The sequence below is a fragment of the Falco cherrug genome, chromosome 2, assembly GCF_023634085.1.
Source record: "Falco cherrug isolate bFalChe1 chromosome 2, bFalChe1.pri, whole genome shotgun sequence".
Taxonomy (NCBI): Eukaryota; Metazoa; Chordata; class Aves; order Falconiformes; family Falconidae; genus Falco; species Falco cherrug.
In genome coordinates, this window is record NC_073698.1 from 99482354 (window position 1) to 99495290 (window position 12937).

A 12937-nucleotide genomic window follows, 5' to 3' on the forward strand; every position below is an offset into this window, starting at 1 on the left:
TATCCCAGCTGCACAACTATCAGGGATTCCATTCTGCTTCTAGTCACTTTTTCTTCACTTTTCTACATTGCAAACATCTTCTAGGTAGAGAAGTGAAAAGCTTAGCACAAAGGAATCTGACTTTAGCACACAAGGATCCAATTTTAGTTTTTAGTTCAGCTTGGAACCCTGAATACAAAAGAAAAAAATCTCACTCCACTGCAAGTTTTTATCTAAGTTATATGCTGAGCACTGTGGCATTACTGATTAAGAGAAAAGTATTGTATGCATACAGTTTAATGAACTATATGATCCTTTTTGTTCTCTGAGTTTGTCCACGGCCCCAGTATTAGCCAAAAAATGATACCATCCAGACAGTATTACTTTCTGAGATTTTTTGCCTCTGTGCTGTTGCCTGCCAAGGCACTCATTTCCAGTTAATAAAAGTAGGTTAGTGAGAAATAAAACCAAAACCAAAACTACCTTCTCCCCCTACCTACCTTTTTCCTAGGCTCAACTTTACCTTTGACTCTTTTACCTCCTCCCTCCAAGTAGCACAGGAACACAGTGAATGGGGCTCACGGTCAGTTCATAACCATCTCTGCTGCTCCTTCCTCCTCACACTCTTCCCCTGCTCCAGCATGGGGTCCCTCCCATGCGATAAAGCCCTTCACAAACTGCTCCAGTGTGGGTCCATTCCTTAGGGAATAGTCCTGCAGGAGCTGACTGCTCCAGTGTGGGTGCCACACAGGTCACAGTTCCTACCAGAAAATGTGCTTCTGTATGGCCTCCTCTCCATGGGCTACAGCACTTGCCAAGAGCCTGCTCCATCGTGAGGTTCATGAATGATCCATTCATTCAGAACACATCCACCTGCTCCAGTGTGGGATCCTCCATGGGCTGCAATGTTAATGTCTACTCTGATGTGGTCCTCTATAGGCTGCAGGGGAGCGGCATGCATCACCATGGTCTTCTCTTCAGACGGCAAAGGAATCTGTGTTCTGGCAACCACAGCACCTCCTCCGATCCTTCTTTACTGACCTGGGTTTCTGCAAAGCTGTTTTTCTCATATTTTTCTCACTTCTCTCTCCCAGCTACTGCACAGCATTTTTTACCCTTTCTTAAATATGTCATTACAGAGGTGCCACCAGCATTGCTGATGGGTTTAACTCTGGTCAGTAGTGGGTCCTCCTTGGAGCTCGCTGAAACTGGCTCTTTCTGACATGGTGACAGCTCCTAGTCTAGTCTCACCAAAGTCACACCCACACCACCAGCCATACCACTATCAAAATATTACTATGTAAACCTAATACGGCTCTATGTCCAACAGAGTTTTGGTACTGCTGCATTGCAGGCCTAGAGCTTCATATGTGTTATCTTTTTCAGAATGTCCTATTTTAATTTTCTACCAATAAGTTAAATAATAATAATAAAAAACAAAAACCACAAAACCAAAACCAAAACACACCTTAGAATGAAGTTGATAAATTCATTTGACATCTTTTTTTCTGTTATTTTTGGGTTGTTGGGGATTGGTTTTTTTGGGGGTTTTGGTTGTTTGGCTTTTTTGTTTGTTTGTTTGTTTGTTTGTTTGTTTGTTTGTTTGTTTTTTAATATGTACTGAAGTTCCAAGCTGAACACATGTTTTGGCATTAGCAAGTCACAACTTTCCTATTGATTTTCTGGTCTTCTGTCTTTCCTGCAGCCTTAACTAAAATGAACTAAAATATCACTTTCCACCTTGATGTCTTGGTTGCAAGTTTTCAGTTATCCTTTACTAGAGATACTTAATATGTATGGACCTTCGTTATCTTTGTTAAAGTGTTGATCATTTTTACTTCCCATACTTGGTTATTCAGGCATCTTTAGCCACTCACAAATAAAGTCTATTAGCAGAATACGCACAGTATACAGTATAACTCTGGTTGACATGAAGGATATGTAGGCTTCAGCAAGTTATGAAGCTAAGCATTAAGATGCCACACCTGGAAAGGGCATTTTACTTTTACTGGTGAAGCATCAGTTCATGCGGAAGGTTCAGCCATTGAGACCCTTGGGATCTACCCTTCCACTGTGCTGCACAGCTGTCATCTGCCACTAGCTCCATTGACATGGACACTGGTAAACTGATCCAACAGTGCCTAAATAAAATATTTTGTTCTTTTCCTGTTAAAGATTTTATACCTTTCCATGCTAGCGTTTTTCCTCTTGAATACCTGATCTACTAATGACATCATCTCAATGGAGTCCCTCTGCAATTTTACCTTTTTTAACCTTTCTACAGACCTTCTGATGCATATTTCTCATAACTGAAATTTTCTTAGCTGTCCGAGCCAAAGTTACATAGTTGTGTGTATCACATCTCAGACTTGGACCCTTGGTATGCAAGCAACTGAATGCCTGGGACAGGCAGGGAAAGCAGCAGAAAGGTTTCCAGCATGCACTAGTACAACTTATTCTACTGGCATCCAAGCTTCCATAGCATGTCCTTGAGGAGGTACACAAGCCAAAAATATCCCTAGTGCTGGTAGAAGGTTAGAAGCATAGCATCATAGAATCATTTAGTTTGGAAAAGAACTTTAAGATCATCAAGTCCAACCATTAAGCTAGCACTGACCACTGTACCACTAAACCACGCCTCTAAGCACCATATCTACAGGTGTTTTAAACACTTCCAGGGATGGTGATTCCACCACCTCCCTCAGCAGCCTCTTCCAATACTTGACCACCCTCCCAGTGAAGAAATTTTTCTAATATCCAATCTAAACTTCCCATGCTGCAACTTGAGGCTCTTTCCTCAAGGTCTTATCACTTGTTACCTGGGAGAAGAGACTTACACCCAGTTGCCTACAGCCTCGTTTCAGGTACTTCTAGAAAGCAATAAGGTCTCTTTGAGCATCCTCTTGTCCAGGCTAAACAACTTCAAGTCCCTCAGCTGCTCCTAAGACTAGCTCCACCAGCTTCAATGCCCTTCTTTGTATGCACTCCAGCACCACAATGTCTTTCTTGTAGTGAGGGGCCCAAAACTGAACACAACATTTGAGGTCCAGCCTCACCAGTGTCAAGTACAGGGGGACAATCACTTCCCTAGTCCTGCTGGTCACACTGTTTTGGGTACAAACCAGGATTCTATTGGCCTTCTTGGCCAGCTGAGCACAGTTCCAGCTCATATTCAGCTGGCCATCAACCAGCCACCCCAGGTCCTTTTCCACCAGGCAGCTCTCCAGCAACTCTTCCCCAAGCTTGTAGTGTTGCATGGGGTTGCTGTGACCCAAGTGCAGGACCTGGCACTGAGCCTTGTCGAACCCCATACAACTGGCCTCAGCCCATCAGTCCAGCCTGTCCAGATCCCTCTGTAGAACTTTTGTACGCTCAAGCAGATCAACACTCCTGTCCAACTTGGTGTCATCTTCAAACTTACTGAAGGTGCATTCGATCCCCTCATCCAGATCATTAATAAAGATATTAAACAGAACTGGCCCCAACACTGAACGCTGGGGAGCACCACTGGTGACCAGCCGCCAACTGGATGTAACTCCATTCACCACCACTCTTTGGGCTCGACCATCCAGCCAGCTTTTTACCCAGCACAGAGTACACCCATGCAAGCCATGAGCAGCCAGTTTCTCCCAGACAATGCTGTGGGAGATAGTGCCAAAGGCTTTACTAAGGTCCAGGCAGACAACATCCACAATATTTCCTTCATCTACTAGGCAGTTTATTTTGCCATAGAAGAGGATCGGGTTTGTGAAGCCAGGACCTGCCTTTCCTAAACTTATGCTGGCTAGGCCTGATTCCCCAGTTGTCCTACATGTGTTGTGTGATCTCACTCAGGATCTGTTCCATAACTTAGCCCATTCATCTTCAATACATAGCAGGCAAGTAAAGAATTTGAGACAGAACCATTAAAGAAAAAATATTCAAAAAACTCTCTGCTTTTTCGCAAATAACATGAAGAAGTATTTATATTTAGTATGTAAAATTAAGCAATTTACTTTGTGATTAAAAATAGACATTTCTATGGTAACTAATTACTACCCTCTAGTTGATTGATAACCGGTTCACTGTCATAGATATTTTTATTTTTCTTTTAACTAATATTCTGAAGTATAATTATTCCATGCAGACCTCTAATGACTTATTATGAATTTTTAGAGATATAATTTGAAAACAAGCCTCTAAGAATTTTCTCCTCATTTTAAATCCGGTTAATATAGCAGATCTGAAAAACTATTTTTTCTGCATTTGTACTCTTGATTACAGTAATAACAGAACTAATTGCCTGTAATCCAGTGAAGTATAATTATACCTGGCTTGATTTAGACAAAGATGTAGATATTTCAGAATTAGATAGCATAAAGTATTGTATGAATAATTAATAAGAAAAAATAATTACTGAGACCATTTTGTAGACTTAGTTTGAACAAATATTCCAACTGAGTTATGGGCAAATTATGTGGGATTTATGTTATCTTACCTTACTTTAGCTGTCTAACAAATAGTAATTTAAGTCTAAATTGGTGTCTTAAGAGTGTCTCCATCACTAATGAAGAGCAACCAACAGCACAAACAGGCAAGGGAAAATACTGCTCAGGTCTCTTGCTCAGCCTGACTAGTACAGCATTAACTGTCATCTGGAAACATCTAGACTACAAAAGCATTCTATCAATACCTGGCAGCAAACATTAATTAGCACTTTCCTAAGGCTTTCAAATATTCTTCAAGAACTTAAAAGTGTCACTTGACTGATCTATACAGATCATAAGAGTTTTTAGATTCATCAGTTCTGTATTTGGTAAGTGCTTACTATCACAAATACAATTAACTTAAAGCATCATCAGTTAGATCCTACATTTGAATCTGGTAACTGATATTGTGATAATAATTCAGATTCAAAAGAAGCAGTTACTGTAAAAGGAGCCATTGCTTTGAAATAAAGATGCTGTATATGGGATATACTGTATAGGATTATTAGGTATAAAACTTGTAAAACTCAATTGTTTAAGCACATTTTAATTTTAATACTCTCATTTTTTCCCCTGTTTAGGTTTAAAGAAATAATGGATTTGCTTAAGTCTTTTCAACTTCTAAAGGAAAAGAGCTGAAAAATTTAAGGTTTCTTAATTTTTCTTCATAAAGTAGAATGCCAATAAAGTTATTTGAAAAATAATTAATTTTATAATTTTTCATCCATAGATTACATACTGAATTCATTTCTAAGGATGTTAAAATTATGGCAGAAGACATGTAAATATGCCAAGACCATGGAAGTGTAATAAACATAATATCAGGTGCAGATAAAGTAGCAACAACATATGTAAACAAATAGGTCAGCTGCAGTGTTTTGTCTGGAAGTTTTGCTTTTAAACATATACATTTTTATTGTTTCTTTTCTCTGTGGATGTAAGACTTAAATCCCTCACTTAACGCTACAGTACATTGCAAATTAATTTACTCGACTCAGCTTTTTTGAATAATTTATTTTTTTATGCTGTGCTTCAGTAAAAAATGTAAAATAATTGCAGTGGAAAGAAAATATTTTGTTTCAAATGTTGATGAAAACGTCTGGGGTGGTAATTTGCACCTCTTATATGAAAAAAATATAAAGTTTTCTGGTTTTATAGTTACATATAGCTAATAATAAATTCATTTTGTTTTGAAATTTTCCTGATTTACCTTACATAAACGATCAGCTGTTTAGAATGTCTGAGCAGAAGTAGGTCTGTAAATTTCGAAGGCAGGGAAAGTGAAGAAAAGATGCTATTACCATTACAGAGCAGGAGGGGGAGGGAAGAAGCCTGTAACCTTTTTATGAACAGCCCTAGAGCTGAAATGGATGAGAATTGCAAGCTGAAATTCGGCATGGAAATAGCTTTCATTTAGAAGAAGTACCTTTGCTTTCAGAGAAAATTGGTTTTGACTTTACCAAGGTATGAGCTTTGAATATTGAGTACTGACTACAGCAATAAGGTTTTAAACCTGACTTTCACTTTCTCTCTTCTCTTCAGTCCTTCAGTTTCTAAAATTTTCCTTCCATATGAACATTAGAAGTATACAATATCTTTACAGTAAATAGTGAAGTATTGTATATTGCTGTGGATTGGTAGTATCTCTTATTTATTTCATAAATATGAAACTGTTGAAACTGCTTTTAACCTTTCTGCTTTTTGTTGTTTGCTTTATTATAGCACTTATGAATTATACTCTTTCCACTGCCTTCTCCCTCATCGAGGAATTACTGTCCTTTATCTGAAATGGCTTTTCAGATCAAAAATTTGTCAGTTCTATATCACATATACCTAATTTGCAGGAGTGTGAACATTCACAAAATTGAAACTCACATCAGTATTATATAGTCCTGGCTGCAAGACCTCTTTCCACAAGAGGCTTTTATTTCTCTCATACAATCTTAGATTGGATTCCAATTATCCTTCTGAATCAATACAGCTATTGCAGCAAACACTAGCAGCCTTGGTTAACTCTCAGTCATTAAGAATAAAGCACTCCTATTAAGTGATTTCATAACTGATAACAGTCTTGCCGTGCTAGAGTGAGATAGACTGGATTCAAATTACAGTTTCAAATGGTTGGAAAAGTGACCTTTCCTGTTCATTCTTTATTCTATCAGGACGACTCTATCTGAACAGGGTAGGAGAAGATAGCATTTACTTTGTTTCCCTGGCATGATGAACTTAATACTAAAACTGTGAATGCCTTTCCATCTTGAGAATCCAAGATTACCTTATATTGACTGGACATATTGGTTTTCTCCTCGACAGATTTACCACTTCTCAGGAACTTTCAGAGCTTTTGCCTTCATTAATTACTTCATTTGAAAGCTTCTAGCATAGCTTTTTTGGAAATGCAGCATTTTTCTAGCTGCTGCAGCCACCAATGTATACATATTTTACACATTTCTTAGAGTATTTGTTCCTTTTCTTATAATCTGCATTTTCCTTTGAATAAACACATACTTCAATTGATTTTTATTAGTTCAGGCTAATATGCAGAAGTATTCAAATGAAGATTTTCAAAGAGAGAGAAACTAAATTAAGTGGACTAGATCAGAGTCTGGAAGTTAGACCCAGAATTTCTGTCAGTACATGGGACTTTTTAACTGAAATTCATAATATCAAGCAAAGTAACACTTTTATTTTTTTCTTCGAAAAAAATTAAAAACTTAAATTTAAGCAAGTTGGTAGGAAAAGGTAATATTTTTTATAAGACTATCATAGCTAGAAAGAAACAAATTTACTGTTAGAGAAGTTAATGGGCATGTTTTGGCTCTGAAAATAAACACATTTAAGGTATAATACTGCTGTGCACTCTCATTAGTCATTACTTTCACAAAATATCCTAGTTAATACCACATCTCTCATAATCATCAAAGATCTGAAGTTGACTTGCTCACAGACTTCTGAAAAAACTCTCTGTAACTATTTTCATAAATATCCCTCTTTGCTAAGAGGAAAGTACAGACAGGAAGGCTGTAAAAATAACTGATAGATTTGTGCTGCTACTGCATTAACTTGAGAGTTGAGTACAGCAAAAAGTCATTCTGGATACAGCCTTATTTAGAAATTTTAAATTTTTCCTGCCAGCGTCTAACACAAAGATATTCCTATGTCTCAGGACAGTACCAACAGGTGTGCCTAAAAAGCTCTGGCTAAAGCTAGCTTTCTGTTCTATTTGAGCCCAAACCACATGTAAGAGTACACACCCTCTAGTCACTTACACTTTTAGCATAAGTGAAGTAAATTAAAGGTTGTTGTCATTAAATTTTTATACAAGAGGGAGAGAGTGTTTTTATTTCTGTCTGTGATATTTGAGAAGTTAAAACATACTCTCTCACAATAAAAACTGGTGGTCAGTTATTTCTTTTCTGTAAGAAACATCATCCTTTAAGAAAGTTCACTAGCAGCAGTCTGGGACAATATACTTTGAATCTCTGCTGCTGATGAATTTCATGTTACATTAAAGCACTTAATGACATAAAAATAAAAACAAATACAAAACAAAACAAAAAAAAAAAAGGAATAATAATAATAAAAATTCCTACTTTTTTATGTAATTATCCTAGATAGTAAAACTTCCTTTGTAAATGGCAATACAAGTGTTCTAGACAAAGTGAAGTAACTGTGTCCTGGTTTAACCCCAGTGGGCAACCAAGCACCACGCAGCTGCTGGCTCACTCCTCCCCAGTAGGGTAGGGGAGAGGGCTGGAAGAATAAAAGTGAGAAAACTCATGGGTTGGGATAAAGACAGTTTAATAGGCAAAGCAAAAGCCACACATGCAGGCAAAGCAAAACAAGGAATTCATTCACCACTTCCCATGGGCAGGCAGGTTTCTGGCCATCCCCAGGAAAGCTGGGCTCCAGCACATGTAATGGTTACTCAGGAAGACAAACGCCATAATGCCAGATGTGTCCTCCTTCTTTCTTCTTCCTCCAGCTTAGACACTCAGCATGATACCCCATGGTATGGAATATCCCTTTGGCTAGTTTGAGCCAGCTGTCCTGGCTGTGTTCCCTTCCAGTCTCCTGTGTCCCTCCAGCCCTCTCGCTGGCAGGGCTTGAGAAACTAAGTCCTTGACTTAGTATAAACATCAGCCAACATCAACCAAAATCATCCATGTGCTATCAACATTGTTCTCACACCAAATCCAAAGCACAGCGCTGCACCAGCTACTAAGAAAAAAAATAACTGTATCCCAGCTGAAACCAGGACACTCAGTCTGGTGGAATTCACAAATGTCTCTTCCATATATAAACATCTGGTTTAGGCTATAAGTATAGAAGACAGTATTGAGGACAAATGTTTTGTATGCCTTGTGGACAACAGAGTGTAGAGTGGTCTTTGGTTCCCCCAAGGGAAAAAGTTGTGAAGGCTGCTTCTTGCTGTGAATGGAATTTTTTACCTCTGTGAGTTCTCTGCTGCCTTGTACAATTATATCATCTGAGTTTTCCATACAATCTTCTGTTACATAAGAAGAAAAGACAGGCAAGACTTTCTGAAAGAAATATAAAACAGGAGCCATAAAGAGAAGCAAAAGTGGGGGTTTTGAAAGAGGGAAAAACCTTACAGGATGAGAGGGAGCTATCTTTTGAAGTATAAAGTTGTGGCATGATCAAAAACTCACTGTAGGTAATGGAAAGATTTCTGTTGAGTTCATTGGCCTTTGAATTCAGCACAGTCTAAAGGAAACAGCAAACCTTCCTCCCCTTTCCCATCAGCTCTTTAGTGGTGGGTTTTTTTCAGAGTCAGTCATACTAAATAGGCAATATAGAAAGTCAGGAATGAAGTTAGAAAACATTGGTTTTATTTGAAAAAATGAGCAAAACTCATTAATTTATTTTTAAACTGTAAAGCGCCACCTCTGATCCAGGAATTTTATGGAGTTAAATATTCTGGGTACTATTTCAGATGTCTAAATGTCAATAATTTATCATAATTTTTCTAGGAAAAAACCAGAACTATTCACGCATGTCTATGTCAATACAGCTTATGTTTACTATATATTGGCTCCTTTTTCTAAGGCACTTCTATAAGACACTTCTATCAAGATACAAAGTATACTCATTGACTTTAATGTCCTAGTGAAATCACATGTTTTAGCTTAACTTCAATGACAGAGTCTGAGTCTCAGATAACGACCCTCATTTGTTTCTCTGACCACTTTTCTGAATGACTTCTTTTAAAAATAACTGAGAGACATAATGTCATTGTACTCTTTCTGTATCTGTAGTATCTCATTATCTTTTTAAGCTTTTAAAAGAATGTTAGTTCAAATAATATTTTTATAAAAATAACGAAGAGCTGGAAGATTGCAGAGTAACTTGGTACCACAACGGAACCATCAGATAACTTTGGTCATATTAGTTCAGAAGCAGATCAGACTCATTGGCTGTGCATTTCCACTAGTCCTACTCACACTGAAACAGAACAAGGTCTGAAAAAAGATTAGTCAGGATGAGTTTGGTATAACGCTCTGGGTGATGCTCTGTTTGTGTTGAGAAAGGAATGTACTCGGAATAATTAGAAAAGAGAAGGTGGGCACCTGAAGGAGATAAGGAGACCATCAAGTCCAGAAATCACTGAACAAAGAAAATTGAAAGGTCTACTCCACCTAGATCCCACCTATTGTGAATGGAACGATTAGGTGTCAAAATCGAATGAGTATGTATGTAAAGATGTTGTAACCTCTCAGGAAAACTGTATAAATTACCTAACTTTTTACTAAAAACTTTGGAGCTAGTTTGTCCAGTGGGAATCGGCTAGCTCCCCAATGTTGCATGAAATAAATACCTTTGCTGCTTAAAGACAAAATTCATCTCTGAGCAGTTACTCTGTGCCATTTTGGCATCATACAGCCTTAAAAATCTGAGTTGTACAGTACTCAAATCATGTCCACAATTGAGCTTCTGAAACTTTAAAATCTCAAGTCCAAGTATTCATTTTTAAAGAATTGAAATAGTAGTTGTGTTCGCTTCTTTCCCCTTCCAAGCAGCTGTGTGTCTTTGGGTTTTTTTGTTTGTCTGTTTGTTTTTTAAATTTGTTTTGGTTGGTTTGTTTGTTTGCTTGTGTTATAAATTCCAAGTAAATTTTTAGTTTTATATGATTTAATAAAAGGCAAACAGCTTTGCGTGCGCGGGGAGTCCAGGCTCCTCTAACACGTGCATGTGTTACTTCAGAGGGCTGTTTTTTTTATGTTCCTAAGCTAATACATATTCATCACGACTTCTAAGAAAGGCAGGGTTATTACAGTTGGTTTCCGGAATTCGACCCCTTCCACTGAGGTATGCGTATTAGTTTTCGGTGGTCTCTCTGGGGGTTGTTTGGGCTGAAAGGTCGCAGTCTTCCTCCCAGGCTTTGTACTCCAGTAGTCCTTCAGTTTCCTTTTCTTCCTTATTTGGTATTCTCTTGGCTGGATGTCAGAGACTTGTGCGGCATCCCCTGCAATAATTAACAGTCATTTTGAAACTCCTTTGTTCTCCTGTCCCCTAGATCCAGGTCCCAATGTTTACTTTTTAAACACTCTATTGACATGTATTACTGGAGCATTGACACGAATTGCTGGACCATTTCTTACATTTGTTTATTTGTTTTTAGTAGATTTTAATAGTATGAGAGCTCTCTACCCATTGACATGATCTCATTACCATGAAACAGCTATGGGTGGCAGTATTTCAAAATTATCCAACTCTTAATTGTACCTGTGTACCTCAGCAAGGACTTGGAGAAAACAGTACAGTAAAAGGATTACTTCATATATGCATTAAAGATAAGGGAAAGACACATTATAGTTCACCATAGTAGTACCTCCCCTCACAGCATACCTGTTACAGATCCCACAATTGCAGCAGGACACTGCATGGTCTTTCTCTTCGGCCTTATGATTACATCAAGCAATTGAATGAGGCCCTAGACTTGTTCAGTTTTTAAAGATGGTAATTATTTCTAGTACTGATATTTAAACAAGAAGTACCTAGAGTTAATTCTGGTTTATTATGTCCCATTTTGGATAGGCTCACTTGAATGTGCCCTTAAAATGACTTTGTTGCTCTCAAGGGGATACTTGTGCATCTGCGCATCTACTGAAGGTAACCACAGTTCCCATGTGTGACTTGTTCCCGAGTTCTCCTTTCATGGAAACCATGGTGTTTTATAAGCAATCTTTTTTAGTCTCCAAAAAGCAGCAAACTTTGTTCTTGCTCTTTTAGCAAAGATTATACAGGTGTGAAAAAAACATCTGAGATGAAACAAGGATTTTAACCTGCACGTTATAAAAGAAGAAATGTCACCAAGCTAGGCATCTATGGTTCATCCCAGGAAAAAGTAATCTTTAGTTTAGACTTAGCAACACTCAGTCTCACAGTATGTCGTCCTGTTAAACTATACTTTTACTCTAGCCATGCCTGAGATAATTGATAGAATGGGTTAATAACTGCTAGCTACAAGTGATCTTATTTATAAAGCTACAAGCTTTACCTAAAAGTAATTTATTTCTCCATTTTAAAGACAATGAAACTTGATTTTGGAATTTGTTACTGGTGACAAAACATTTTCTTAATATATCAGAATCCTCGATACCAAAAGAAAGCCCGTACCTAGAATTATTTTCTGATTTATTGGGATTGTTTGTCTTTCATTTCTTTTCCTTTCTTTCTCTTCTCAATAAGCTTCCAATTCTGAAGCTATTACACAGTAACATGATGTATAGATACAAATTTTCTAATATGTTAGTTTTCCAAAGCTTCAAGTTTGAAAATGGTTGCTTTTTTATATGCTATTTATTCATAACTAAATACAAGGCAAATGGTCCCCCCTCTGTCCCCCCTGCCTCACCTTCTTTATCTTGTATCCTGTGGAAATATGACTCTGTGATCAAGTGGCTTTCAGCTGATGAGTTTCCTCTGTGCCCTCAGTACTTCATTAGTTCATTGATTATTTCAACTAAATACAGCAGCTGCCTGAGCCTTCCTCTCTCTGTGTTTGTTTCTCAAGATATTTTGTAAAAATTGTATGTATGTAGTGGGAGGGGGGAAGACAGAAACTGATTCAACAGAATTAAAATCCTAGTCCTGAACTCATACCCTGGTAGGCACCAGGTAATTCACATGGAACAAAGATTTTTTAAGTGGCTCAGTCATGCAAAAAAAAAAATCTTCACTCAGAGCTTATATATATTCTACAGCAGGGTATACAAAGGAAAGTAAAATAAAAATGTGTTGCAAGTGTCACTTGGGCTTCAGATGCATGAGGCATCAAACATGGCAGCTGTCAGTCCATGTCAGGTCTGGCCAATTGAGCTACAGTTAGCTGCCTGACAAGAGTCAATCAGGAGACCAAGAACCAGCCTGGTAGCCTGACTGCTCATTTATTCCTTGTATAAACCATCACTTGTGTTATTTTTGTGTGTGTCACTTGATGGCAGTTGGACTTCTAGATATCTCACTCA